General features: G+C 43.5%; 1 pseudogene; it reads right to left on the bottom strand.

Moving 5' to 3' along the window:
* Positions 1–3,191: 3,191 nt before the first annotated feature.
* Positions 3,192–6,830, bottom strand: LOC114513917 (annotated as a pseudogene).
* Positions 6,831–26,900: the final 20,070 nt, after the last annotated feature.

Raw genomic sequence — 26,900 nt, 5'->3', positions numbered from 1 at the left:
CTGCCTCCCGCCGCTCTGCCCGTCCTGCCTCTGGTCCTGCCTGCTCCTGGATCCAGAGACCCGCCAGCATTCCCACAACCACACCACGGAAAACGGCAGCCCTTTCTGGCCGAATCCAAGCTTGCTGCCTGGCAGCACCTGTAGGAGTGCCCATAAGTGAGTGCAATCCCCTGGAGGGAATGTTGCAGAAGCCCCTGCCCTTGACTTTGAATCCTAGGGGTGGCCTCACCTGGTGTGGCTGGCATACTACTGAAGTGAAATCTCTCTTTGCAGATGCTGACAGTGGGTTTTTGCCTTGTCCTTTCCCATCTTCCTTGTCAGTTCAGGAACAAAAGACTGAGCCCACAGGTCTCAGCTTGCAAGGGCCCCCTCTTTAAGGATCTAATGCCACCTCCTCTGGGAAGCCTTCCTGTCCTGTCCCTCTAATAGCATCTTGGAAACCCTCCTGGCATTACTCACACAATAGTATGATAGCCCGGTCACATCTGTCACAGTTCATGTCTGTGTGTCTGCCTCCCATGGCCAATTGTGAGTTCCTTGGGGACAGGGGCATAGCCTTCATCGTCTCTGTACCCCTGGCCACCTAGAGCAGAGGCTTACACTTGACAATAATAAAAACTAATAATAATAGCCAACATTTGTTGAAAACTTAGTTTGTGCTAGTCATTATTCTAGGTCTCTCCGTGTATTAACCGGTTCAATCCTCACTACACTTCGTAAAATATTTATAATTATTCTCTCCACTTTGTAGATGAGGAAACTGAGGCAGAGGAGTTAGACCACTTTTCCAAGGTTATACAACTACTGGGTGGGAATCCAGTTTTCATACTGTGTGACTTTTAACCACTACCCTCTACTACCTAAGACAGTAACTGTTACGAATGGACACATAGCAAGTGGTGCTCCGGTCCCACTGATGTGATGGGAAAGTGTCAAGTGTCAGGAAGGATAAAGTCTGGGTTTATCCACAGGGAGGGTTTAGGAGGGTCATGAGATGTGAGTTAACAGGAGGACTCACGCAGTTATAGAGACTAGTGTTGGTAAAACAACTTCTTTCTCTGCTAAGCCTTTCTCTTTCGGAATTTTTGAAACATTGCATTACACTGATCAATAATCTCAGAAAAGTCCAATACAGACAGTTTTCAGAAGCTCACCCGGAGGTCTGAGTGGGAAGATGCCCGAGGGGGAAGCCCTTACATCCGCTTGGTTCAGTGGGGTAATTCCTGAATGGTTCTATTTGCATGGGACTGTTGCCAGAGACAAAATTACGGTAACTATTATTCTGGGAAGCCAATAGGGATTTGAGGTTCATCTGTCACACAGCCGTGTCACTTTAACTGATACACCAGGAAACGTAGTTGGAAGCTCCTTTCTGACTCTTTCCTCTTTGAAAGGCCTGGATAAATATTTGAGGCTCAGAATGTTCTAGATCTCTGGGAAAATAATAAAATGAACTCATACTTGCATTTTTAAAAAATAGTTCTGGAAAATGTGGCAGGGGGTGCTGGGAAAGGAAGAATTCTCTCATCGGGTGATTTGGAAAAGTCTGCCTCTGATGTCCCTTTCTTATTTCTCATGCCCCTTTGCCTCTTGAAGGTTCTGAGAAGACCTACAGTAAACCCTAATGTGACAAAAGCAAGGAAAGACAGTTCCACTTTGCTTAATGCACCATTTTCCAATTTTTCAAGACTAAGAGATGCTTTTTCCCTTTGCAAACTAGCCTAGCAAGCTCCAGATTTAGTGCTCTATTGATCTATATGAGGGAAATAGGGCCCTAGACTTTAGCAGGTGGAATATTCTGTTTTGAGAAGTGAGCCTGCCAATGGCCATGGGGACTCCATAGGACCTGTTCATTCACTTACCAATGAGTTGCATTAAAAAACACATGCAAGTCACATGACTTTGTTTAGAAATGGAGTATTTTTGTTAATTTTTTTTTTCTGTTAGGCTCATTGGAACAGAGAGTCTTCAAATTATTTCAAATTCTCGCCACTGTGATCCCCAAATGGACATCACCAAGTGATGGCAGGACAGCACCTGCCATCAACAAGTAAGGTGCTCAGAATGGTGCCTAGCACATAGTGGGCACTCACTCACTCTTAACCATTAGTATTACATAATTAAAAGATGCCAACTTCATAGACAACTGATCTACCTAGTCCAGCGTAGCTGCGAGGTGGGTCCGGATTTCCTCTGTCCTGCTGATACGTGTGTCCCTTGTGGGGTGGGATGCCACTTTCCTGTGGTTCACATTCCTTTCTGCAGCTTGATTAATGTCTGCCTCTAGCGATCAAAGCTGCTTGACACAGCAGTTTTTCATCAGTAGTACTTCACAGGCAGTTTGCTTCCAACAGAGCTCTCTACTGTGTTGTCAGCTCCTGAAGACCCGGGACTGGCTTTCTTCTGCCCAGGCCACCCTTCTGCACTCTCACCGCTTCCGCCTGCGCCCTCCCTGCCTACCACTCACGCCCTGGGCCCCTGGGATCTGTCCCTAGTGGTGGTGATGTGAGAGGATTCATTTCATGATTGGAGTCTGCAGAGACTTTTCTCATGTTGAAAAAAGGAAAAGAAGGGCTAGGACACTTCCTGGGTAACACTGTTGAGCATCACCAGTGGCTACAGGATTCTGGATCTTTTGTGTTTAACAGCTCCTTTCTTTATCGCGTGCCAGTTACCGAGATTTTACTCACTTTGAATAGTAAAACATTTCATGTGGGGTATGAGTAGCACTCACTATCGCCATCATTACCAATTCCTCCTCCTCCTTGTCCTCCCTCTCCCCTTCTCCTCCTCTTCCTTCTTTGTCTTGTTCTTCATCTTCTTCATCACAAACTCAGGCCACTCTTAATCTTTAACTAATTTAATTAGTCTAATTTGTGCCAGACACTTTAAATCTTTTAACTAATTTTACTTTATCACAGCCTTGTGAAATAGGCTGGACAGAGGAATGTATGTTGATCTGGTAAATGTCAAAATTGAGGCATAAAAGAATTGAGTGATTCTTATAGGGTCAGTTGGTCAGTATGAACCAGCAATAGCTGAACTCGTAATCTTACTCTGATCATATACTCTACCTGTTACGGTATACCACATGCTGATAGCTGATGCCTAAACTATTAAATGCATTATCTGTGATTCATCTAATTCAGCCATTGAAATGCTGAACTGCTCTGGGTGCTGTCTATTTGTTGTCACACTGCAACAAGGCCATGGACACAGAGCCCTGAAAAATGGATATAAAATCAGGAATATGGTTGAAATTCCTATAGCCTGAGCATGCTTGGGCCAGAGCTGAGTGTTGGGTCACTGATTCCCAATAGTCCACTGCATGGTCTACTAGTCTTGTCATCCATTGCACACTATAACATGGGCAAATGGGATGGATTGAGGCTTCCTTTTCAATGTAAAAGGAAGAAACGGGTACCATCTCAGCTTTTCAGAGCACATGATGAAGTATATACCTGCCAGACACGCCTGCCTCTACTTAGTGGTTTGTTTATGGCCTGAAAAAATCAATCTTCCCCCAAAGAGCCATTTGACTCACTCATATCCTTCAAGTGCTTGTTCAAGTCCACCTTCTCCGTGAGACCCATGCAGACTACTCTGGTGAAAACTGCTGCATGCCCCCCCCCCCCACCCGACCCCAGGAAGCCTGGCCCCTGCTTCCTCTTACCTCGATCTTCCTTTTCCCTTTCCTTGGCACATGTCACGTTCTAAGTCACCACACTGTTCCCTTGCTTATTTTATTCATCGTTTGTTTTCTGTTTCCCCAGTTAAAATACGTGCTCATTAAGAATGGGGTCTTTTGTTTGTTTAACTGATTTATCTTAAAAATCTGGAAGAGTGCTTGCTCTATAGGAAGGGCTCAGTACAAATGACCGAGAGAACAACTCACCGACGTGAAAATGTCTCAGCTACACAGATGACTAGGGTAGATGACGTAAGGAAAGTGCCACCATCCTCAAAAAACTCATGAAAACATTCCTCTTGTTTCATTCAACTCCCTGATCCACTTACAAAATCAGTTCATTCCGCTCTTTATGTCACCCAGCTCTGCCACAGCGCCTTCCTCTAATGGATCGTTCTAAAATCTTGTTTCTTGGCGAGTTTTTCCACATCTTATTCTGTTGGATTATTATTTTGATATCTGGGAAATCAAATTCTTGTAACTTGTATTAAGTATTTTTCTATTTCTTATAAATGAAGTGTTTTTCATCCACAAAGTCCCAGACTCTTTCTATATATAATGAGTACTGACTGAGTTCAGAAAAGGTAGTTGCTTCAGTACATATGAGGGTCTGGTTCCGGTTTGGCCCCAAACTGCTGACCCTGACCTTGGGCAAGTCCTTGAGCTCTATGATAAAATAATGGTGTTGGATGAAATGATATTCACTCTGCTTCTTCACATTTACAGGATTGTAACATATTTCCTTTCACATTTCTCACCCTAAGGAGATTTCTCCCCCTCCAAATTTCTTTAAGTCTTGAATAGTTTGGTGCTTGGCTTGAATTTTGGGTGCATCCTGGAGGAATACAGGTAAATTATTTTGTCTCTCACGTATCTGAAATTGCTTTAACTCCTTAATATCACTTTCTTAGAGGATACAGACAGGGCATTCTATAATTTTGAGAAAAGGGTAGGGGGTATATTTAATAAAGTTAAAATTCATTGTCACAGTGATATTTTGCCTATTTCATCAAGCTGCAGAGGCCGCTATGATGCTGAACCACATGACATAGCGACTCTTTTAGGTAAAAAAGGCACTAATGCCAGCAACTTCCTATGGTGCACTCTAACATGGACCTGTTTAGCACTGTCCACAGTTAGAAAAGAGTCTCAGCTTTCAATCTTCCTAGAGAGGTTCCCCTTTACTCCATTTCCCAGGAAATGAATTTTGTAGGAAGGTTATTATTATAGCTAAATAAAGATATGTGATGTCTTCAGGTAGCATGTACATCAGGATCACAGCTTTGCCTCTGTGTAACTGTTTCCCGTCCCGCAGACAGGGCCAGATGAACAGACCGAGAAATGTCCATGCCTTCACCTGGCCCCCCCTCAAAGCCCTCCTGGTTCCTCTCATCGTCCTTTGAGAGGGTGAAAACACACGCCCGCTTGCTCTTAGGAACTGACAGGGCAAAAGAGTTTCCTGCACACCCATCAGGGCCCGGCCTCTCCCCCGCCAGCTTCCCCGAGTAGGGATGTGTCCCAACACGTGTGTCCCTGCCCTCCTGACCCTTTGCTGTTCCTTTGTTAGCGCAAATCTTCCCATGCAGCAAACTTTCTTTTTTGTGTGCATGATTTCGTTTTTCCTCTCTGTGGAGAAAAGTCAGCAGGTCCTGCTTTGGGCAAAACTGTAACGTTGACAAAGTTTTTCTTTAGCTTCCTCTTCCACTTCCCCCCCTCGGCATCCTTCCTCCCCCCATTCTTTCATTCGAGCAACGTCTACTGGCGGCTCAGCAGACCCAGAGCGCCTTTCTGCTTAGGATGTGATTTTATGAAAACATCCTCATTCTTAATTAGGATTAATTTTCATGAATTGTTAACCAATACATATTATTAATCATCTGGTATGTACTTAATAATCTTTGGTATTCACATAATCATCATGAACATTTATCCACCCGGTTTCCCAAGAATCACTTTTGATTCTTTTCTTCACCGCTATCAGCAGCAATTCCCATTGATTCTACCTCAATAAGTAGAATCTTATTATAAATATGACCCCTTCATCGCCACCACTGTCCCCTTGGTTCCAGCTGCCATCATCTCTTCCTTACATTATTGTGGTAACATCCTGCTTCGCTTCTCTTTCTTCCTTTGCCTCTCCACCCAAATCCATTTTTCAAACGGCAATCAGAGTTAACTTTTTGAAAAAAAAATCCTCACCCGAGGGTATGTTTATTGATTTTAGAGAGAGAGGAAGGGAGAGAAAGTGTGAGAGAGAAAAACATTGATGTGAGAGGAAACATCCATCGGTGGCCTCCCACACACACCCCAGCCAGGGACCGGGAAGCTAACTGGCAACCTGGGCATGGGCCCTGACAAGGGGTCTAACCCGAACCTTTTGGTGTATGGGATGATACTCCAACAACTGAACCACCCGGCCAGGACAGAGTTAACTTTTTTTTTTAACCTGAGAATAAAAACCTTACATGTGTGTTCTTTTTTTTTTTTTAACATGAGCTTTAAGGAAAGGAGGGAAGAGGATTTCTTTGCCTTCCCAGGCCTTACTGTTCCTCAGCTAGAACGCCAGCTCTTTGCCCTCCAGCACCGAGCCGTCTGCTCGGCCACACTGGCCTGGTTGTGAAGCGATGCACGCGACAAGCTTGCCCTGCTGGAACTGTTCTTCTATAAGATTGCTGATGTTGGCATTCTTTTTCCTTTCGTCATATTTCTTCTGAATTTTCTTTGATCCTTTTTTGTTTAAAATGTCTTCCTCTTCAAGGTCATCTTGGCCCCCTTCTTCTGGCCCAGGGGAAGTGCATAGTGGGATTTGTATCACTGTCAGTGCGGTGTGCTGTCAATGAGCCCGGTGCCGTTCTTTACTAGGGTCTTGGTATGGACCAGTTCACTGTTGGATGCATTGTAGACAACATCAATAATCCATGTTTTGCGTATACAACACTCTGAGCCCCAGAAGCTGCCTGCGTCCAGCCTCAATGCTCAGTACCTCTTGTTGCTTCCCTGCACATGAACAGTGTGTATGTGGCAGGGACCAGTCTTAGTGTAGGTAGTGGGGCACCCCAGCTCATATTTTGCTACCTGTGGTAGGGCTTTCTCTTGCTCACGGTCTTGTGGCACGTTGCCAGTTGTCCCGAGAGATACCCATGGCTTGGTGCTGGCTGGAAAGAGCCAGTTAACGTCTAAACACGTAAGTAAGACTAAGTGTTCCTAGCTTAAAACTTCAATGACTCGCCATGACACGTTTGACCAAGCAGTACCCATTCCTGTGGCCTGCTTGATCTGGGCTCCACTCCTTCCTCTGGCTTCATCCAGAAGCACTCTCTAATGCGCTCTGCCACACCCATCCTGCCTTTATTCTTTGTCTCTGACACCCCAGTTAGTTCCCGTCTTTGGCATGTTCACTACTTTCCCTCTGCCTGGAATGCTCTTGCCTCTAATTTTGGCATGGTTGATTTTTTTCTTGTCATGAGTTCTCATTTAAATGTCACCTCACAGAGAAACCACCCCTGATGACCCAAGCAACTGTGGTCATCTAGCCACTCTGTCACATGACTGCATTTTAGTTCTCGACATAGTACTTAGTCCAGGTGATGGTATCTTGTTACTTCCTCTCTTTCCTCCACTGGAGTGTAAGCTCCTTGAGAGCAACTTTCCACAGGCACTTCCCCAGTGCCCAGAACAGTGCCTGATACATAATAGATAATACATTCTTATTGAGCAAATCTATAAGCTTTATTTGCCTGGTATCTATATATTGTTTAATCCTCTCAAAATTACTATAGGAAAAGTGCTTTTGTTATCTTTGTTTTACAAATCAGAAAACAGAGGAAAGTAGAGATCTTTAAGTTTGGCTACATAACTTGTGGGGCCCAGTGCAAAATGAAAATGCAGGGCCCTTTGTTAAAAAAATATTAAAAATTTCAAGACAGATTAAGCAGGGCTGAATAAAGGGTTTTGCAGAGCAAGGAAAAGCATATTAAATAGGGCAGTCAGGGTATAATCCTCACTGTAAAGGTGAAATATGGGAAAGACTTAAAGGAGGTGAAGGATATCTAAGAGTATTCCAGGTAGAGGGAGCAGAAAGAGCAAATGCCCTTCATCAGAAGTGGTCATGGGAGATAAAAGATCAAGGGGCCTGGTGACAATTCTGGGAAATACTGGAAGGTTTTAAGTAGAGGAGAAACATAATCTGGATTTTATTAGGAATCTGTCATCCCAGCTGCTGTGTTAAAATTAGACCATGGAAGAGCAGTTGAGAAGACCTCTTAGCAAGCTAATACAACAAACCAGGTAAAGACACAAGAAAAAAGAAAACTACAAGCCAGTATATCTGATGAACATAGATACTAAAATCCTCAACAAAATATTGGCAATCCAGATTCAGAAATCCATCAGAAAGATCATGCACCATGATCAAGTGGGATTCGTCCCAGGGATGTAAGGATGGTACAATATTTGCAAACCAATAAATATAATATACCACATAAACAAAATGAAAAACAAAAATCACATGGTCATATCAATAGATGATAAAAAAGCATTTGATAGAATCCAGCACCCATTTATGATAAAAATGCTTAGCAAAGTGGGAATAGAGGAAGTATATCTCAACATAATAAAAGCTATATGCAAGAAACCTACAGCCAACATTAGACTCAATGGGAAAAAACTAAAAGCTTTACCTGTAAGATCAGAAACAAGGGTGTCTATTTTCATAGTACTGGAAATTCTAGCCACAGCAATCAGACAAAGAAATAAAATGCATCCAAACTGGAAAGGAGGGAGTAAAACTGTCATTTTTCACAGATGACATGATAGTGTACATAGAAAACCCTATAGTCTCCATCAAAAAACTCGACCTAATAAGTGAATTTGGAAAAATAGCGGGATACAAAGTCAATATGCAGCAATCAATGGCATTTTTGTATACCAACAATGAAATACGAGAAAGAGAAACTAGGGAAAAATCCCATTTACTATAGCAACCAGAAAAGTAAAGTACCTAGGAATATATTTAACCAAAGAGGTAAAAGACCTGCCCTCAGAAAACTATAGAACACTGAAGAAAGAAATTAAGGAAGACAAATAAATGGAAGCATATGCTGTGTTCATGGATTAGAAGAATTAATATCATTAAAATGTCCATACTACCCAAAGCAATCTATAGATTCAACACAATTCTTATTTTAAATGCCAATGGCATATTTCACAGATCTAGAACAAATATTTCAAAAAATTGTATGGAACCAAAGAAGACCCCAAATAGCCTCATCAATCTTGAAATCTTGAAAAAGAAGAACAAAGCAGGAGGGATCACAATACCTGATATCAAACTATAGTACAAGGCCACTGTAATCAGAACAGTTTGGTACTGGCATAGGAACAGACACACAGATCAATGGCACAGAATAGAGAAATAAGAAGTAAACCCAAGTCTCTATGCTCAGCTAATATTTGACAAACAGGGCATGAGCATACAATGGAGTAAATATAGTCCTTCAATAAATGGTGTTGGTTGAACTGGATTGGTACATGCAAAAAATGAAATAGACCACCAACTTACACCATACACCAGAATAAACTCAAAATCGATAAAAGACTTAATAAGTCATGATATCATGAAAGTCCTAGAGGAAAACATAGGCAGGAAATTTTCAAATATTCTACACTGTAATATTTTTGCTGATAAATCTCCTAAAGCAAGGGAAATAACAGAAAAAATAAATAAATGGGACTACATCAAACTGAAAGGCTTCTGCACAGCTAAAGAAACCATCATCCAAATGAAAAGGGAACCAGACTGAAAGTGACCAGAGGGGAGAGGGGAGGGGATAATGGTGGAAAGAAGGAGAAGGGACTAGACAAAGAACATGTATGAATGACCCATGGACATGGACAACAGTGTGGGAATTGACTGGTAGCTGGGGGTGGGATGTGCGGAGGAGGGCAGAGGGAAAAAATTGGGACAACTATAATGGAATAACAATTAAAAAATGATAAAAATGAGAAAAAGGAACCAATTGTATAGGGGAACATATTTACCAATGATACACTGGTGAAAGGTTTGATCTCCAAAATATATAATGAACTCATACGACTCAACACCAGGAAGACAAACAATCCAACTAAAAAGTGGGCAAAGGACCTGAATAGACACTTCTCCAAGGACGTACACATGGCACGTAGACATGTGAAAATATGTTCATCACTAACTATCAGAGAGATGCAAATTAAAACCACAATGAGATATTACCCCACACCTGTCAGAATGGCCATCATTAATAAATCAATAAACAAGTGTTATCAAGGATGCAGAGAAAAGGAAACCCTGGTGCACTGTTGGTGGGAATACAGATTGGTGTAGCATTGTGGTAAACAGTATGGAATTTCTTCAAAAAACTAAAAATGAAACTGCCTTTTGACCCAGTGATTCCACTATTGGGAATATACCCTAAGCATCTCAAGTCATCAATTCAAAGAACTTTTGCACCCCTATGTTCATAGCAGCATTATTTATAATAGACAAGTATTAAAAACAGCCTAAGTGCCCATCCGTAAGTGAGAGGATAAAACAACTGTGGTACATTTACACAATGGGATACTACACAGCGGAAAGAAAGAAGGAGCTCCTGCCTTTTGCAACAGCATGGATAGATAGAAGTGGATTATGCTAAGTGAAATAAGCCAATTGATGAAAGAAAAACACCATATGATTTCAACCCAGAAGAGAAAACTAGTGAACAAAATAAGTTAACTAGAAAAATGGAAACAAGAAACAGACTGACAGCGACCAGAAGGGAGGGAGGTGGGGGGTAAGGAGGGAAAGAAGGGGAAGGGACTATTCAAGGAACATGCAGGAATGACCCATGGACATGGACAACAGGGTGGGGAATGACTGTATGAGTGGGGGGTGGGCTGGGCGGAGGAGAGTAAAGGGGGAACACTGGGACAACTTTAATAGAATAACAATAAAATATATTTTTTAAAGATTTTATTTATTTATTTTTAGAGAGGGAGGGAGGGAGAGAGAGAGAGAGAGACAGAGAGAGAGAGAGAGATGAGAGACAGAGAGAGAGAGAGACAGAGAGAGAGAGAAACATCAATGTGTGGTTGCTGGGGGTTATGGCCTGCAACCCAGGAATGTACCCTGGCTGGGAATCGAACCTGCGACGCTTTGATTCCCAGCCCGCGCTCAATCCACTGAGCTATGCCAGCCAGGGCACAATAAAATATTTTTAAAAAGAAAGGATGGGAGGAGAGAAATTGGAGATGGAGTAGATCTCTTTTTCATTGAGTTCTGCAGAAAATGGGGAATGAAGAAATAAGGCAGTGACTGGGGAGGGTGAGGTTGGAAATGAGTCAAGGAAAGATTTTTAAAAGATGAGAAAAATGAACAAACTTTTTATATGCTCATGGGAATGTTCCAATAGAGAAGGAAAAATTGATAATAATCATGATTAATGTCAATATTGAAATGCCACCCCTATCTCTATCATACTGATTATTTGATATCTGGTGTTCCTGGGATTTGCAGATACTGAATTGGTAGTACTTCCGGACTCTAAGCTTTGAATTGGAAGCTTTCAATGTTAAGTAACTAACTATCCCCAGTGTTTGTATTCCAGATAAAAGGGAAACAAATTTTAACCAGCTTCCATGATAAAGGTCAAAACTAACAAATAGACACACACCAATATGCCTGACAGAATCTATCCTAAATAATAATCTGGTACCCACAAACCAATGGCTTCTGCCCCATATCCACCCACCTCTGACTTGAACGTTCCCACTCTCCACATTACCTGCTGGAGCCCCAGCCCCAGGATCCATCCTGAAGATGCAGAGCCTTCAATGGCTTAGATGGCCTATGCTAGTCTCTAGGACTCCTTACTTTGTGGCACGTTGCTGGAGCGGATACCTTTGTTGGAGACGGGGGAGTCGTGGAGTTGTTAAGGTGTCTCAGACGAGGCCCAAAAACCAAGGTGTGAGAATCCCTAAACCATCACACATTCTCCAGGGTTTTCGTTTTAGCTCCCCCCTTAACGAGCTGCATAATCTTGGACAAGCCACATACCTGTTAGTGTCCTTGTGTTTCTCAACTTAATTCCACGCTGGTTTTGGCTTTTTATCGTTCTAGCTTCTCTGAGTCTTTTTGGAGGCCTGCAGCAGAATTTTTTTTTTTTCATTTTCCTTTTGCTTCACTCTGTTTCGTTGAGGACCGCTAGCCTAAGAAAATACAGCTCGAGCATACATAAATTAAAAGACAATTCACTCTTTTCTTTTTTTTACTGTGTTAAAATCATATATAACATGAAATTGACCATGTTAGTTAATTTTAAGTATACAGTTTGGTGGCATTAAGTATGTTCACATTGTTGTGTAACCATCACTATTATTCATCTCCAAACTTTTTCACCATCTCAGACTGAAACTCCATACCCATTAAACACTAATTCCCTATTTCTTTCCTCCTCCCAGCCTCTGGGAACCACCAGTCTACTCTTCTGTCTCTGTGAACTTGACTGTTCTAGGTACTGCACATAAGTGAAATTGCAATATTTGTCCTTTTGTGCCTGGCTTATTTCACTTCACAGAATATCTTTGAAGTTCATCCATGTTGAAGTATGTGTCAAAATTTCCTTTGTAAAGAAAGACTGAATAATATTCCATTGTATGTATCTACCGCATTTTATTTATCCATTCATCTTTTGATGAACACTTGGGTTGCTTCTACCTTTAGCTATGATGAATAATGGCACCACAAACATGTCTGAATCTCTGCTTTCAATTCTTCTGGGTATATACCTGTCCACCTAAATAAAGAGGTGAACCAAGGCAGGCTCAAATTTACCAGAAATTAAATTTAGCCAAGAATAGAGGAGGAATGTGATTTAAGAACCAGATGCTGTAACAAGCCATAAGCGAGTCCACTGAGGGTTTGGGGTGGGCTGTCTTTACGTATAAAGAGTGCAAAAAGGGTTTAGTCCAGTGAGGTTCAAGCAGTAAGTTCATTGGCTTGAGGATGGGGCGGGATTCTTGGCGGAAGTCTATTGGTCAGGAGAGTCTCAGTCTTCTGTAAAGCAGGCATTTCGTGGGAAAACAGTTTTTAAGTTCTGTGATTCTGAGGGCACACGCATGAGATTTTGTGTGGCATGTCCTCTGGTTCCATTTTAGGTTGAAATCCTTCAGTGCACTCAAAAGCAGAATTGCTGGTGTGGGTTCGTAACGTGGGCACTTCCTGAGCACTATCTGAAACTGGCCTGTGCTCAGAATGCCAGGAGGGGCAGAGGAGAGAGGCGGATGGCTCTGGAGTCATAGATGGCAGATTTAATAGGCAGGGGAACTTAGGAGGCTCGTCTTGATCAACCACAAGACCAGTAGGTCTCCTCATGTGCCTGTCAGAATCTTGAAGTTTAATTAGAGGCCTGAACTGGGTTCAGCCATGTATTTGCTTCAGGGGGTCTCAACAATACTTTACTCTCTCGTGGCTGTGCCCCCAGAACAGCTCCCAGTGTGGGAATGCTGCGTAGAATGTGTAGCCCAAGGACGGGGAGCCGGTGAGGAGCCTCTGATGGCTGGGGCCCAACTCTCCCGTCATGACCTCTGGATGACCTTCTCCAATAACTGAGTCATCTGATGATTCCGCTTAATTTTTTTGACGAGCTCCTATAATGTTTTGCACCATGGCTGCACCATTTTATATTCCCACCAGCAGTGCACAAGTGTTCCAATTTCTCCAGATCCTTGCCAAGGCTTGTTATTTAAAGATTTTGTTGATAGTAACCAACCTAATGGAAGTAAAGTGGTAGGTATCTCACCGTGATTTTGATTTGTGTTTTCCTAATGCTCAGTGATACAGAGCATCTTTTTATGTGCTTATTGAATATTTGTTTATCTTCTTTAGAGAAATGTCTATTCAAATCCTTTGCCCATGTTTAAATCGGGCTGCTTGCTTTTTGTTGTTGAGTTGTAGGTGTTCATTATGTAGCCCGAGTATTAATTATTTATTAGATGCATGATTTACAAGTATTTTCTCCCATCCCCTGGGCTACCTTTTTACTTTGTTGATAGCCTCCCTTGATGCACAAATGTCTTTAAATTTTAATGAAATCAAATTTATTTTTTCTTTTGTGAGGTTTACTTTTGGTGTTATATCTAACAAATCATTGCCAAATGAGTGTCATGAAATTTTCCCCCTATGTTCTCTTAAGAAGGGTTTTTTAGTTTTAGCTCTTATATTTTCACAATTTTGTATGTTTATGTATTCGATGTAGAAAAATTCCACTGAAGCTATTTCTTTAAGAAGACAGAACATTATGTCATATTTAATAAATACATTTATTAAAGCTTTTCAGTTGAATATGGCCAACAGTCAAGGGTGCAAAAAACTCAGAGAGCATAAAAAAGTGTGAGACAGTGAATCAGGAAGAAAGAACAGGAGAAGAAGGTAGAGGAGGGAAAACAGGAAAAAAGCCCTTGTAGCTGAAAAAGCAAAGGTCTGATTTAGTAAACCGACTCTTAAAAATACACGCACTGCCATAAAGGACACGTGGACAAAACCAAGTGGGGCGGGGGGTGGAAGCAAGGGAGGGAGGTGGGTCTGGCTGGGGTGGGGTGGAGAGGTGGGGGGAATACACAGATAACTGTAATTGAACAACAATAAAGTAATTGATTGAAAAATACACCCACTGCCAACATTTGTGATAATACAGTGTATATTTTAATGGTTATTGAATTTTTTTTGTGCTTAGGTTGTTGAAAATAATTATAATGAAAAAAAAATCACTTACTGTATGTTCTGGGAAGCAAATTAGGTAGAAAACAAAGGTTAAAAAAAATCTCATGTGCTTCAGTCATGGCTCATTTTGTGGTGTTTTGTGGCTGCTCTAAAAGCGTAGGAGCCATCCTGGATAGTCCACAAACTACTGAAAATGGTCCAAAAAGGAGAATGAATGGGACTGTAGCAAAAACGATCACAAAACCGCAGATCTAATGAAATTAACTGAAGGTGTTGTATCAGCTGACAGGGAGCAAGCAATCTCTTAAACAAGAGTTCACAAAAGTGTGGGCGTGGTCTGGGCAGAAGTTGAAAGGTACAAGCCTCAAGTTCCTTTCCTTCCCTCACTTCTCTTCTTGCCCTGGAGGTGACCGCAAGGGGCAGACTTTATCCTATGGCAGGAGGCATTGCCTGATTATAAATGTGGTGTCTGCCCTCTTCTGTCATGAGAGAGGTGCCTTCTGGAATCACAGAGGACAATTTCCCTTCAACAGGCATGTCCCCGGGAGCCACTGAGGAGGGTCCCCTCAGGAAATGGGGGTGTGGTGGAGGGCCTAAGGCAGCCACTTTGAAAAATGGTAACATGGCAAAGGAAAAGGCAGGCGGAAGGCGATTCTGTCCTAAAGGTGGCAGATGCTGGAAAGGATACCTGGTTCTGTGAGCCTGGGGTTGGCTGATGTTCAGGAAGGCGGTGATGGGCGTGTTGGCTGCAAGAGCCAGTCTCAGCAAGCGGCATCCCTGGGAGCGCAGCAGGTTGTCCTGCTACTCTCAACATGACCGTGGCCTTCCCTGGGACCAGGACCTGACAGCCTGCACAGGGACCAGGGTCAACGGGCACCATGGCAGCGAGGACCTGCAGCATCTGCCTGTGATAGTTCCTCTGTGTGGCCGCAAGGGGCAAGGGCAGTATCTGAGACTCTCGTTTTCTCTTGGCCTGAGTGTGGGTACCACATGGACCCCCCTTTTGGATTATCCAATGCCATGGGGTTTGTGGACAATCAGGAGATGGGGTGGGCAGAATCTTCTAGAAAGAGATACTAGATTTCATGACAAATAAGGTTCATGGGGAGCTGTTAAGGAGCTTACGTTTCAGTAGAGTGAGAGTGGCATTTGGGACTTTGTACTTGAGTTGCCACCTGTCACCTTTCAGAAGAGGATTTTCAGTCAAAATACATGAAAAATGCAGCTTTGGGCCTTTGGTAGTTTCATCTTCTGTGTACTTATCTCTCTGGTTGCAAATATACGACACCCATAGCATCCCAAAACTCCATTTCATCCAGGGTGAGCTTGAGGATCTGTTTTGGGTTGGTAAAGTGATTTGTTTTGTTTCCACAGTCCATGCCAGTCAAGTGAGGAGAGAGGTGGCTGTGGAGGGAAGACAGAGAGAGAAACGAGGCACCAAGTGGCTGAAAGGGTGATCCTTGAGGTGAGGGCAGAGAGCAGTGTGGGTCTGGCACACCACCACGGTGCTAATGTGAGCACTTTTATGTCTTATTAATCATTATGTGCCATTCCCAGCACTTGCTTAAATGATCTCACAGATTTTCAACAATCCTATGTGGTAGATGCTATTCCTGTTCCTTATTTATCGGTGCAGAAATGGAGGCACAAAGATGTAATGCGCCCAAGGGCAAGTGGTAGAGTTTGGGGTTCAAATCCAGGCAGTTTGGCCACAGATTCTGAACTCTTAACCTCTCTTTTTTTTCTGCCTTTTTTTGCCATCCACAGATTTAGGAAGGGAGGAGGGTAGGGTTCATCGATAGCCAGCACTAATGGTGTGATTCAGATCATTTTAGTAGCAAGTAAAGAAAACCCAAGTCAAATTGGTTGAACCAAAAGGGCCGTGCAGAGCAATGTGCTGAGCTCTGCGGGTGGACACGGGGATCCGAGCTGAGGCCTGGGCCTGCACAGAGCGCATGTTCTGATGCGGAAGACCGGGCGTTTTCAGTTAGGTTAGGAGTTTTGACGGAAGCTTTAGCAGACAGCTGTGTTCACACAATCGAGTCCAGCCCACACTCTAGCCACGTATACACCCAAGTTGTTCATTTTTTTTCTTGCAGAAAGGCTGTGCTCATTGTTCTCTCTGAATGTGGAGGTTTACTTTTCTTACTGCATTCTGTAGAGAATTCCTTTAGGAGGGTCAGGACTCAGATGCATCCTTTTCCTTTACTCCAACTAGAGACCAATGTGCCATTTTAGAGTCTGCCCTTTTGCTTTCTACTCTCTATAGTATCTCAGTGTAAAACTCCATGTGTTTTCCGCTATCATCGGCTTCCCCTCTCCTTGAATAGGGCAGAGGATGGGACACTTGAAGCTGACTGGCAGGAACCCAGTACTGTTGTGTCTGATTCACAAAGTGATATTTATGCCCTATTCATTCCCAACAATGGCACAAACCGTTCCCCGGGACAATGATAGAGCTGACACATCAGTATGAAGTGGTCCCGAGTTCATGAAGACCTTGATAGGTCAGGACCAACGATAAATCAGCTGCTTCCTGCCTATTCATTTATTCATTTCACTCATTTTTTTCCAACACATAGTTACCGATGACCTACTATGTGCCAAATGCTGTTCTAGCCCCCTTCGCCTTCTTTCTAGCTCGGAGGTCAGCAAACTTTCTCTGGAAAGGGTGAGAGAGTATATATTGTAGGCCATGTAGGCGACAGAATCTCTCTGGCAACTACTCAGACCTGCAACTGTAATGTAGAGGCAACTATAGACAATATATGAATTAATGAGTGGGGCTGTGTTTCAATAAAACTTTATTTACAAAATAAAAACCTGGAGTTGCCTGGCGGGTCCTGGTTTGTTGACCCTGTCGCTCTAACTTAATTCCAGCCAGAGTCCATCTCGACCCCTTATAATAGTTCATCTTCCTTTTTCTTCCCAAAGTGCAGAGCAGAGGAACCCATTAGTTAACTGATCGGTCAAGTTAATTGAGTTCTGGTTCCAAGGGTTCTGTAGCTTGTTTCTTGTTCAACAGTAATGATAACAACAATGAGATCATCAACAACAGTAATAAGAGCTGACAGTTACATAGTGCTTATCATGTGCCAATCACTGCTCATAATCACTTTCCAAAAAGCAACTCATTTTCATATATATATGTACATACACATATATATATATATACATGCATATATATGTGCACACACACAAATACACATAATTATTTTTGGCATTATCATGTGTATTTTGCTAAAATAAATAATACCTAAGATTTGCTGAGCTCCTACAAGATACCAGATGTCAGGCTAAGCATTGTTTGTATATTATGTCACGCACCTCTCAGTAGCTCTTTGTAGGAGGTATGATTTTCATGTCCATTTTACAGCTGAGAAACTGGAGTTCCAAGTAATTCAAGAACTTGTCTCAGTTAGCAAATGTGGACGTGGGACTTGTTCATGCCTCCAAATCTTATGCTCTCACCACTCCACCGTAATAACTTGTGTGTGCTAGAGGAGAATTAATAAATTAATAAATTGCAGACGGGGGTTTTACTATGATTTTATTTTTAAATTTAAAAAATTTCCTTTAATGGTGCAATCTTCTCAGAAGGCAGAACATAAGACGGTTGTGTCTCCGTTGCTTGGGCATTTTGATGACTGTCATTGATAAACACCGTGGCCAAGAGACCTCATTAAACCAACAATACAGTGGGACGCATTAAAACCTAAGCGCAGCTGCTCTGCAAAGGAATGTCGCCTGTGGGATGGAGCCAGGCCTTTATCTGGCGAGCAGGGATGGCGCTGGGCAGAGGGCACAGGCTGCCACTCCAGCCTGTGGCCCTGCTGTCGACAGCTGACAGCCACCCTACTTGCCCGGGAAGGGGTGGTCTTACCCATAGATTCATCTTGAAAGCTGCCTCTTTTCGTCTCTTTTCGTTGTGTGGCTCAAAAGAGCCGCTCAGCTGGCGCAGTCACGGTCCACAAAAGGAAGCTCTGTTTGAACAGGAGCAGGGCAGGCCTGCGTGGGGAGGCGAGCTGAACTCGGAGGCAACGGGCAGCACGGGTGTTGAGTAGGAATTTGAGAGCTCAGATGCCCCTGGTCTTTGCAAAGTAGGGTGGCACTGGGTCACGCCATGGTTTGAGGAAGTCCCCGGCCTCTGCATGAGCAAACTGTTTTGTAGGTGCATTTAGTCTTTCTGGTAGAGCTTGTGTTTAGTGTTCCGCAAAAGGAGAGCAATTTCTCTCTCAACTCAGTTTCAAGCGCTACACACAAAGTCAGCCCCAAATGACTTTTCTTTTATTCCTTAGATGCTATTACAAAAATGATCAGAAAAACAGTGGAAAATGCAATGATTAGGTTTTAGAAAATCTGAACTTCAGACTCAGTTCTGTCCCAGAGAACTGTGTCATCCTGGATTGGTCTTTTCAGCTGCGTTCCTGTGCCTTTGTCTGGTAAGTAGTGGGGTCGGGAGAGATGCCTTTGAATTTCCTTTCCGGTTCTGGAATGTTAGAGTTACATTTACAAATGTAAATGACTTAGGAAAACTCTTTATTGTTTTTGAGGGTTGCTGCAGAGAAATCAGAATGAGAGAGAAAAGAAGGCATCTCTTTCTGTGCCTAGTAAGATCTGCGGGTTGGAAATGACCACAAGTCCTGGGATTGAAGTGGGATATGAGACAGAACTAAAACCTGTTTCCCTTTATAATGGACCTGTTTTTCTTCCTTTCTTTTTTAACTTCCTTCTTTCTTTTTTTTGTGGCCCAGTATGCATTCTTCTTCCTTTTATTACAACTATTATTATTTTCCTTTGCATAGGGTGGCCGGATTGAGCCAATAAAAACACAGGAGAACCAGTTAAATTTAAATTTCAGGCAAACAACAAATAAATGTTTAGTATGTCCCATGCAATATTTTCAGACATACTTACATTAAAAAAACTGTTGTTTACCCTGACATTTAAATTTAATTGGGTGTCCTATACGTGAACCAGGTCTTCTTTCCTGCTGTCCCGAGTCTGTGTGTCGGGTGACAGGATCTTCACTAGACTTGGGGCTTGGGGGGTGACTGTGGAGTGAGTCCCAGAGGCCACTTTGAAGAGAACCCACGCCTGAGAGGAGCCAATATAGGAAGAAACAGAGTTAAGAGGAGAGAATGGGCTGTAATCATACTGTACCTTAATGAGAAGGTCTTCAGCAAGCTCTACCCCTAGTTTTTCGGTTCACTGTGCTCAGAATCAATGTTTTGCTTAAGCTGCTTTGGCTCCTGTTCTCTGTCTCTTGCAAATGAAATTGTTCCTACAGATCCATTCCTCTCATTCTAAAATCTTTTTTCCCAGCCCCTCCTTGTGGCGAGCAGAGGGAATGGGCAGAAAGGATCCAAAGTCTGCGGTACACGCCGGGCACTTGCTGCACGTCTGTCTCACTGAACACCCACAACACAGCCCTCCGAGCAGGGCACCCTCTGGCTTTGCCCGTAAGGAAGCTGCAGCTCAGGGATGTGCAGTAACTTGTCCCAGAGAAGCACGGCTTTTACGTGGATCATCTGAGAAGCTAACCAAGGACTGTTTGACTCAAAACATGCACTTTCCCTGACACACGACATTGATAAAACGAGAAAGAGGCTTGGGGAGAAGTCAGGAGAGGTGTTCCCCGAGGTGGTGCTAAGCAAATTGTTTATAACATCAGAACCCAGAGACTGAACCTTGTGGGATGGATTGTTTTTTATCGGGAGCTGCACAGGAGCATGTGTTATGAGATGAAGTCTGGTCCCTTTATCTCTTCTTACGTTTGTACCGTTTTCCATGTGACTTTGTAGTGAACCTCCTGGCTTGATGCTGGCTCTAGCACTGTAACCGGAAAAGACACCGGCGTTCGGGCTGCCTGTCACTACCAAATCCAATAAGCAATGACAGCGATTGAATCTTTTATGGGCGCCTTATTCAGATGGCTGGCGATCCGAGAAGATGGCGGGTTCATACCCTAACAAACCATCTTCCTTTCTCTTTCCTGGCCAGATCTTTTAATAAGGGGGGTGGGGGAGGACAAACAAGGTGTGGTGAGGGCTTTGAGATTCAGAAGCTGCAACATTCCTGTCTTGGGCAGTTAACTGATCCCAAGGGGGGAGGGTAGTCATCCACTCTCCCCTAGGACAAAGGAGGTTCGGATGTCCCCAGGCGATAATCCTCTATCAGTGCCCCAGGAGGTCAGCTGTTTTCCCAAGAGCCAGGATGGGCCTTATCTGTAGTTTCTGAAACAAAAGCTTTAACAGACACATTATTGGCTAGACTCATAAACTTTTTACCTTAAGCTAACATTTTCCAAGTCTTGAGTCCCCTATCAGCATGACTTGCTTTGGCCAATGGGATGTTAGCCAATGCAATGCAAGCAGAGCCTGAACTTGCCTTGAGCACTGGGATCGGTCTCCTGACTCTATGCCATAGCTGGGAGAACACGCCAGGGCGGGTGCACTGGAGGATGAGAGACAAGAGGGGCAGAGCTGAGTCCCCCTAATAGCCTCAGCTGAAGCCAGTCTGTATCCGCTGACAGGAAGCAGACTCCCAGATACAGGTTTGAGCTGAGATGAGATGGAAGAACCCCCAGGCCAACTGAACTCCAGCCTGTGAGCAGTAAATGTCTATTGTATGACAATGAGGTTTTATGGTTGTTATATAGAGAACTGTATATACACAGTCTATATACACAAGCACACATGTTTGTATGTACATATATATAAAAAGAATGAATGAGCAAATAAATGAAATAATTAGCTCTTATTATTGGTTCTATGAAGGAAATAAATAGGGTGCAATGCTGGAGCATGACGTAGTGGGCTATTTAGGGGGATAGTGTAGGTAAGGTAACTGGAGAAGACCCTCAGAGAAGGAGATCTGGAAGATGAGGAGGATCCATGCCAACCAAGAGTCTGAGCAGGGTATCTGGGGAAGAGGGGAGGACAGGTACTGAGCCTGGTGGCTGGGTCCACGCTAGGAACGGAGGAAACTGAGGTTCCTGGAGCACTGTGAGTGCAGAGGACAGTGACTTCAAAAGGAAGCTGGAGAAGTCTTTTTTTTTTTAAATGGATTAAAGACTTAAATATTTTTTTAATTAAGATTTTATTTATTTTTAGAGAGGAAAGGGAAGGAGATAGGGAGAGAGAGAAACATCAATGTGCGGTTGCTGGGGGCCGTGGCCTGCAACCCAGGTATGTGGCCTGACTGGAATCGAACCTGGGACACTTTGGTTCACAGCCCGTGCTCAATCCACTGAGCTATGCCAGCCAGGGCTGGAGAAGTCTTGCAGGCCAAGAGGTGGAGTTAGGGTTTCATTGTAGGCGCAGTGGGAAGCTGCTGAAGGTTCTCCTGAAGGGAAACTGGCTTGTTTTCAGATGGTCTCTTTGGTTGCTACCTGAAGAATAGGCTGGGAAGGACGAGTGTGGAAGCAGGGACGGGCCATTGGGGGGGCTACCGTGGCAGTTTAGCAGCAGGAGATGTCGGTGGAGGGGACCAGGGCAGCGGCAGTGGGGATGAGCAGTCGTGCACATAAGAGATGTTACGGAGTCAGAACTCGTGTCCTGATGGGCAGTGGCAGGCTTGAGGTTGAGAAAAAGAAGTTCTATGTCTAATATTTTAGATTATTTTCTAATATTAACATGAACTTGGCAGGCAGTTCAGAAGGAAATCTTAAAGAATAAAGAAGCATAAGCCTCATGTTTTGTGTTGCGGTTCTGAATTGCTTCCAGCTCAATGCTTTTGCAATTTGTCTTAGTTTGGGCTTCCTGAGAGGGACACCCTCAGAGAGGGATTCAAAGGGAGGCGATTTCTGTGGGAGGTGGTCCCAGGAATGTTGCTGGGAGAGCAGGGAAGGGAGACAGGAGCGGAAGCATCACCACGGAGCAGATTAACGCTCTGGGCATCTGGGGCTGAGTCCTGCTGGGGACTCAAGGGTCTGGGACGCCCAGCCACTGCTGGGGTGCGTATAGCTTGACTCCGGTCAAACACCGCTTGAGGGGTACTCTTGGGGGCTCTTATTTCCCAGCAGTTCACCTGCCATGGTCTGAGGCACGGTGGGCTCTGGTGGTCTGAGGAAATCCCCAGGCGAAGGGGTGCAGAGGTTGGCAGTTGGGCCCAATTGCACTGTAGGGGTAAGACCCCCAAGGCGGGGCCTGGACAGCTTTTGCGGCCCAGTGGGAATAACACCAGCAGTTACTGGGATGCTCTGTAAGCAACGTGTGCTGTGGCTTTCTTTCGGAGGGTTAGCTGATGGCATGCTCGAGCAAAAGGAATGTACTTTAGCGCTGTTTTTTTTTTTTTTTGTTGTTGTTGTTAAAACACAGTTCTTTTAAGTTAAAAAATTTTGGGTGTGTTTTCTGTGATTTCTAATTTTGTGTCCTTCACTAGGCTCCAAGTTTCTTCCTTTCATTTTGCCTTTCTCCTTGCGTGGACCTGGATAAACTCACATGGTTTCTTGGAATTGAGTATTGTTTCTTTTGCTCTTGGATGCTGAACTAGTTTCCTAGGGTGGTCATAACAGGTCACCACACGCTGGGTGACTTCAGACAACACAGACGTATCCTCTCACAGTCCTGGAGGCTGGACGCCTGAAATCAAGGTGCGGCAAAGCCACGCTCCTTCTGAAGGCTCTGGGGGAAAACCCCGCTTTCCTCTTCCGGGCATCCGGGCATCCCTCTGCGTGCGGGTGCACAGCTGCCCCGTCTCCAAGGCCCCCTTCCTTTCTCCCTCTGTCTCTCCTCTGTGAGCCTGTTCGAAGGACACTTGTCATTGGATTGAGGGCTCATCTGGGTAATCTAGGATGATTTTATCTTGAGATCTTCAGCTTAATCACATCTATTAAAACTCCTTGTACAAATAAGTTCCCGTTCGCAGGTTTTGGGGGTTAAGATGTGGACATATCTTTTGGGGGGGTTGCCATTCAACTCACTGCAGACCCTAATTGGTTTACACTTGCTGACATTTGCAAAGGCCAAAAGTTCTCAACTGAAAAGTAGCTAACGCACCTTTTCAGGATTGACTTGCAGGACCAGGTTAACTCAGGCTGCTTCTCTGCTCTTCGTCAGACCTTCTGCTCCAAAATACAGGCTCCACCCAGAAGCAGCCTAACCCCTTGGAGGGTGGAGTGAGGTTAGTTTTATGTGTCAGCTCGACTGGACTAAGGGATGCCCAGGTGGCTGGTAAAACCTTACTTCTGTGTGTGTCTGGGATGGTGTTTCTGGAAGGGATTAGCATTCGAATCCATAGACTCCGTTAAGAAGATCCCCCTCATCAACACGAGTGGGCCTCGTCCCATCTGTTGAGGGCCTGAACAGAATGAAAAGGTGGAGGAAGGGCAAATTTGGTCCTTACTGGTGTGGGGACATCGATCTTCTCCTGCCCTCAGACATGCGCGCTGCGGGCTCTGGGCCTTACTTAGACTGGGACTCACGCCATTGGCTTCTCTTGGCCTCCAGCTTGCAGACTGTGGGACTTCTCAGCCTCCGTAATAAATCTCTTTCTTTGCATCTCTATCTATCCTATTGGTTCTGGCTCTCTGTAGAACCCTGACTAATACATGCTGTTTTTTGAGTTCTTATCCTGGTATTCATGATGACTAAGTTCTACGAGATTTCAGTGCCGAGTAATTTCAGTGTTGACCATTCCTAGCTTGGCAGAAATAACAAAGCCATAATAATAGGTGTGATTTTTGAGTACTGGTAATGTGCTTGACAGGAAGGAGACCAGGAGGGTTTAAATATCCCCACTTGCGGATGAGGACTGAAACTCAGAGAGGCCGCAATTCTTCGTAGACTGCGCTGCTCCCAGAAGCCTTTTCTCTGCCTGAAGGGCTGCGGTACCGCTCATACCATTTCCAGGGGAGGATGAGTAATGCACCCGGGAGTCCTCTGCTTTCTTACATCACCCATGCTTTCATTTTTGCTGTCAGAGAGAGAAGAGCTAAGATGAGACCAGTGGTTCTCAACCAGGGGTGATTTGTGTCCCCCCAGGCGACATTTCTCCACGTCTGAAGACGTTTTGGGTTGTCACGACTGTGTGTAGGGGCGGGTACGCCCACCACTAACATCCAGGGGGCGGAGAGCAGGAGTGCTGCTAAGCCCCTCACGGCGCCCACGGAAGAGAATTGTGCAGCCCCGGATGTCAGCAGTGCTGAGGTGGAAGCACCCAGGATTAGACCATGTGCTCATCTGCCGCATTTTTGTGGGTGTATGTGGACCCGGTCTTTGTACTGAACACCCAGTATTTCTGCCTTCAGCTCTGTCTCTTCCCTGAAGCCTTCCCAGCTCTGCCTGAACCCCCATAGAGGCATCTTCTCACCCTTCTCTTGTAACAAGTACTTATCTCCTTTGCAACACCAGTCACACTCTGGCAATTACTTATCTTTCTTCTGTGCTCTACTAGTCAGGGCTTTCCAGAGACACAGGACTAATAGGATCTATACAGACATATGGAAACAGACTTACTATGAGGAATTGGCTCATCATCATGGAGGCTGAAAGTCCCAGGGTCTGCTGTCTGCAAGCTGGAGGCCGAGGGAACCATTGGTGAAATTTTAATCCTCAAATAGTAGAGACAAGCAAGAGACTGACTCTCAAATTCATGAGAAAAGAAGCTATTCAGGAAAAAAAATGAAGCTATAGCAGCTCAACTTGTACCATAACAAGTTCTTAGGTGTTGAAATTTAAATATAAAAAATAAAATCATAAGTGAAAGAAAGAAATGTAGGTAAACATTTAAATAATTCTAGAGAATAAAAAAAGATAAAATATTAACAAAACTGTAGATAGTTGTTGTAAATATTATTAAGAGAAAAACTGAACAATTCTAACAGTGTTCATATCCATAATATGTAAGTTAGTATGATATTAATAAGAAAACACCAACACCAATGGAAGTAACAGAAAAAGAACAATTTATAACTATAATTCCATGAGAGTTGATATAGATTATTTTATAATGGCACAAAAATTGAACTTTATTATCTATTAAAGAAATACAAATAAAAACAAGGAGATATAGTTTTCCAACTTATAAAGCTGTGCCAATTTTAGGCACAGCTTTAAAAATAATTATTATTTTGGCAAAGGTGTAACAAATGGTTGTGCCTCCACTAAGCAGAAATGTAAACTGCAACTATCTTTTTGGAACATAATTCATCCATGTAGGCTTGTATCAAGCGTCTTAGATAATTGACCTGATAAACATACAAACATGTTTATGCCAGGTTTATTTATAGTAGAAAAAAGGGGGAGTAAATGTCTAATAGCAGGAAAGTGATTAAAATCTATTACCAGTATATCGGAACGCTGGAATGCTCTACTAACATTGGGAGACTGTTTTTGTGATCTGAGGCAATAACCTTCAAGATAATTTTAATAGAAAAAGACACACAGCTGAAACTTCTGGGGATCCCAGGGCCCCAGAACTTCAAGCACCTTTTGATTCCGAATTAGGTAAATATAGTGTCTCTTTCTGTAGGTGCTTGTATGTATAAGAGTAGAACAAGTGTGGAAAGGACTGAAATGAAAGGAAATGCTTCAGAATGGTAATACTGTATCATCGGTGGATGAGATTCCAGGTGACTTGAATTTTCTTTTTCAGTACATTTTTTGGCATTTTGGTAACAAACATATTTATTAACTTATATGTAATAAAAATAATATTTTTGAAAAGAAAGTTCTGATACCATAGTATCATAGAATGACTAGAATATCATTTCTGAGAGGAACATTTTCCTTTTTTTTTTTTTATAGATCCCTGGGGTTCAGAGAGTGAGGTAGCTGCCAAGAGTAAAACTGGCCTTCAGCACCCTTTTAGAAATAGCTTTAAAAAAAGAAAGAGCCCTGGCTGGCATGGCTCAGTGGATTGAGCGTGGGCTGTGAACCAAAGTGTTGCAGGTTCGATTCCCAGCCAGGGTACATGCCTGGGTTGCAGGCCATGGCCCCCAGCAACCGCACATTGATGTTTCTCTCTCTCACTCTATCTCTCTCCCTTCCCTGTCTAAAAATAAATAAACAACATATTAAAAAGAAAGAAAGAAAGAAAGGAAATGTGTGTATTAAGGCCTCATCATCCACTTGAACAGCAGCTGCAAACTCCAAAGAGGTCCTATAGTTTGTATGGATGTCATTGGAGTGGGGTGTCTTGAAGACTGGCTATCAAATAATCTATTGGGGAATATTTAAAAAAAAGACTTAATTCTATGTGATAAGTACTATTTAGGTACTATTTTTAATTTATCGACTGATTTGTCTAATAGTTGTCAGGAGTCCCTTCTTGCCTCCCATCCCTTCATCCTTCCTTTCTTCCTTCCTGCCTCCCTTCACCAACATATAGAGAACATCACTGATTTGTCAGGCGCTGTACCAGGAACCAGGGAATCCAGAACGGCAGGATGCGTAAAAACAACGTACGTACTCAAACAAGAGCGTGTGAAACTGGTGGAATCCAAGTGAACTCTGGACTGCACGAGCGTCAGTG

Source organism: Phyllostomus discolor, chromosome 2 (genome assembly GCF_004126475.2).
Source record: "Phyllostomus discolor isolate MPI-MPIP mPhyDis1 chromosome 2, mPhyDis1.pri.v3, whole genome shotgun sequence".
Lineage (NCBI taxonomy): Eukaryota > Metazoa > Chordata > Mammalia > Chiroptera > Phyllostomidae > Phyllostomus > Phyllostomus discolor.
This window is presented reverse-complemented; position numbering and strand designations above follow the sequence as displayed.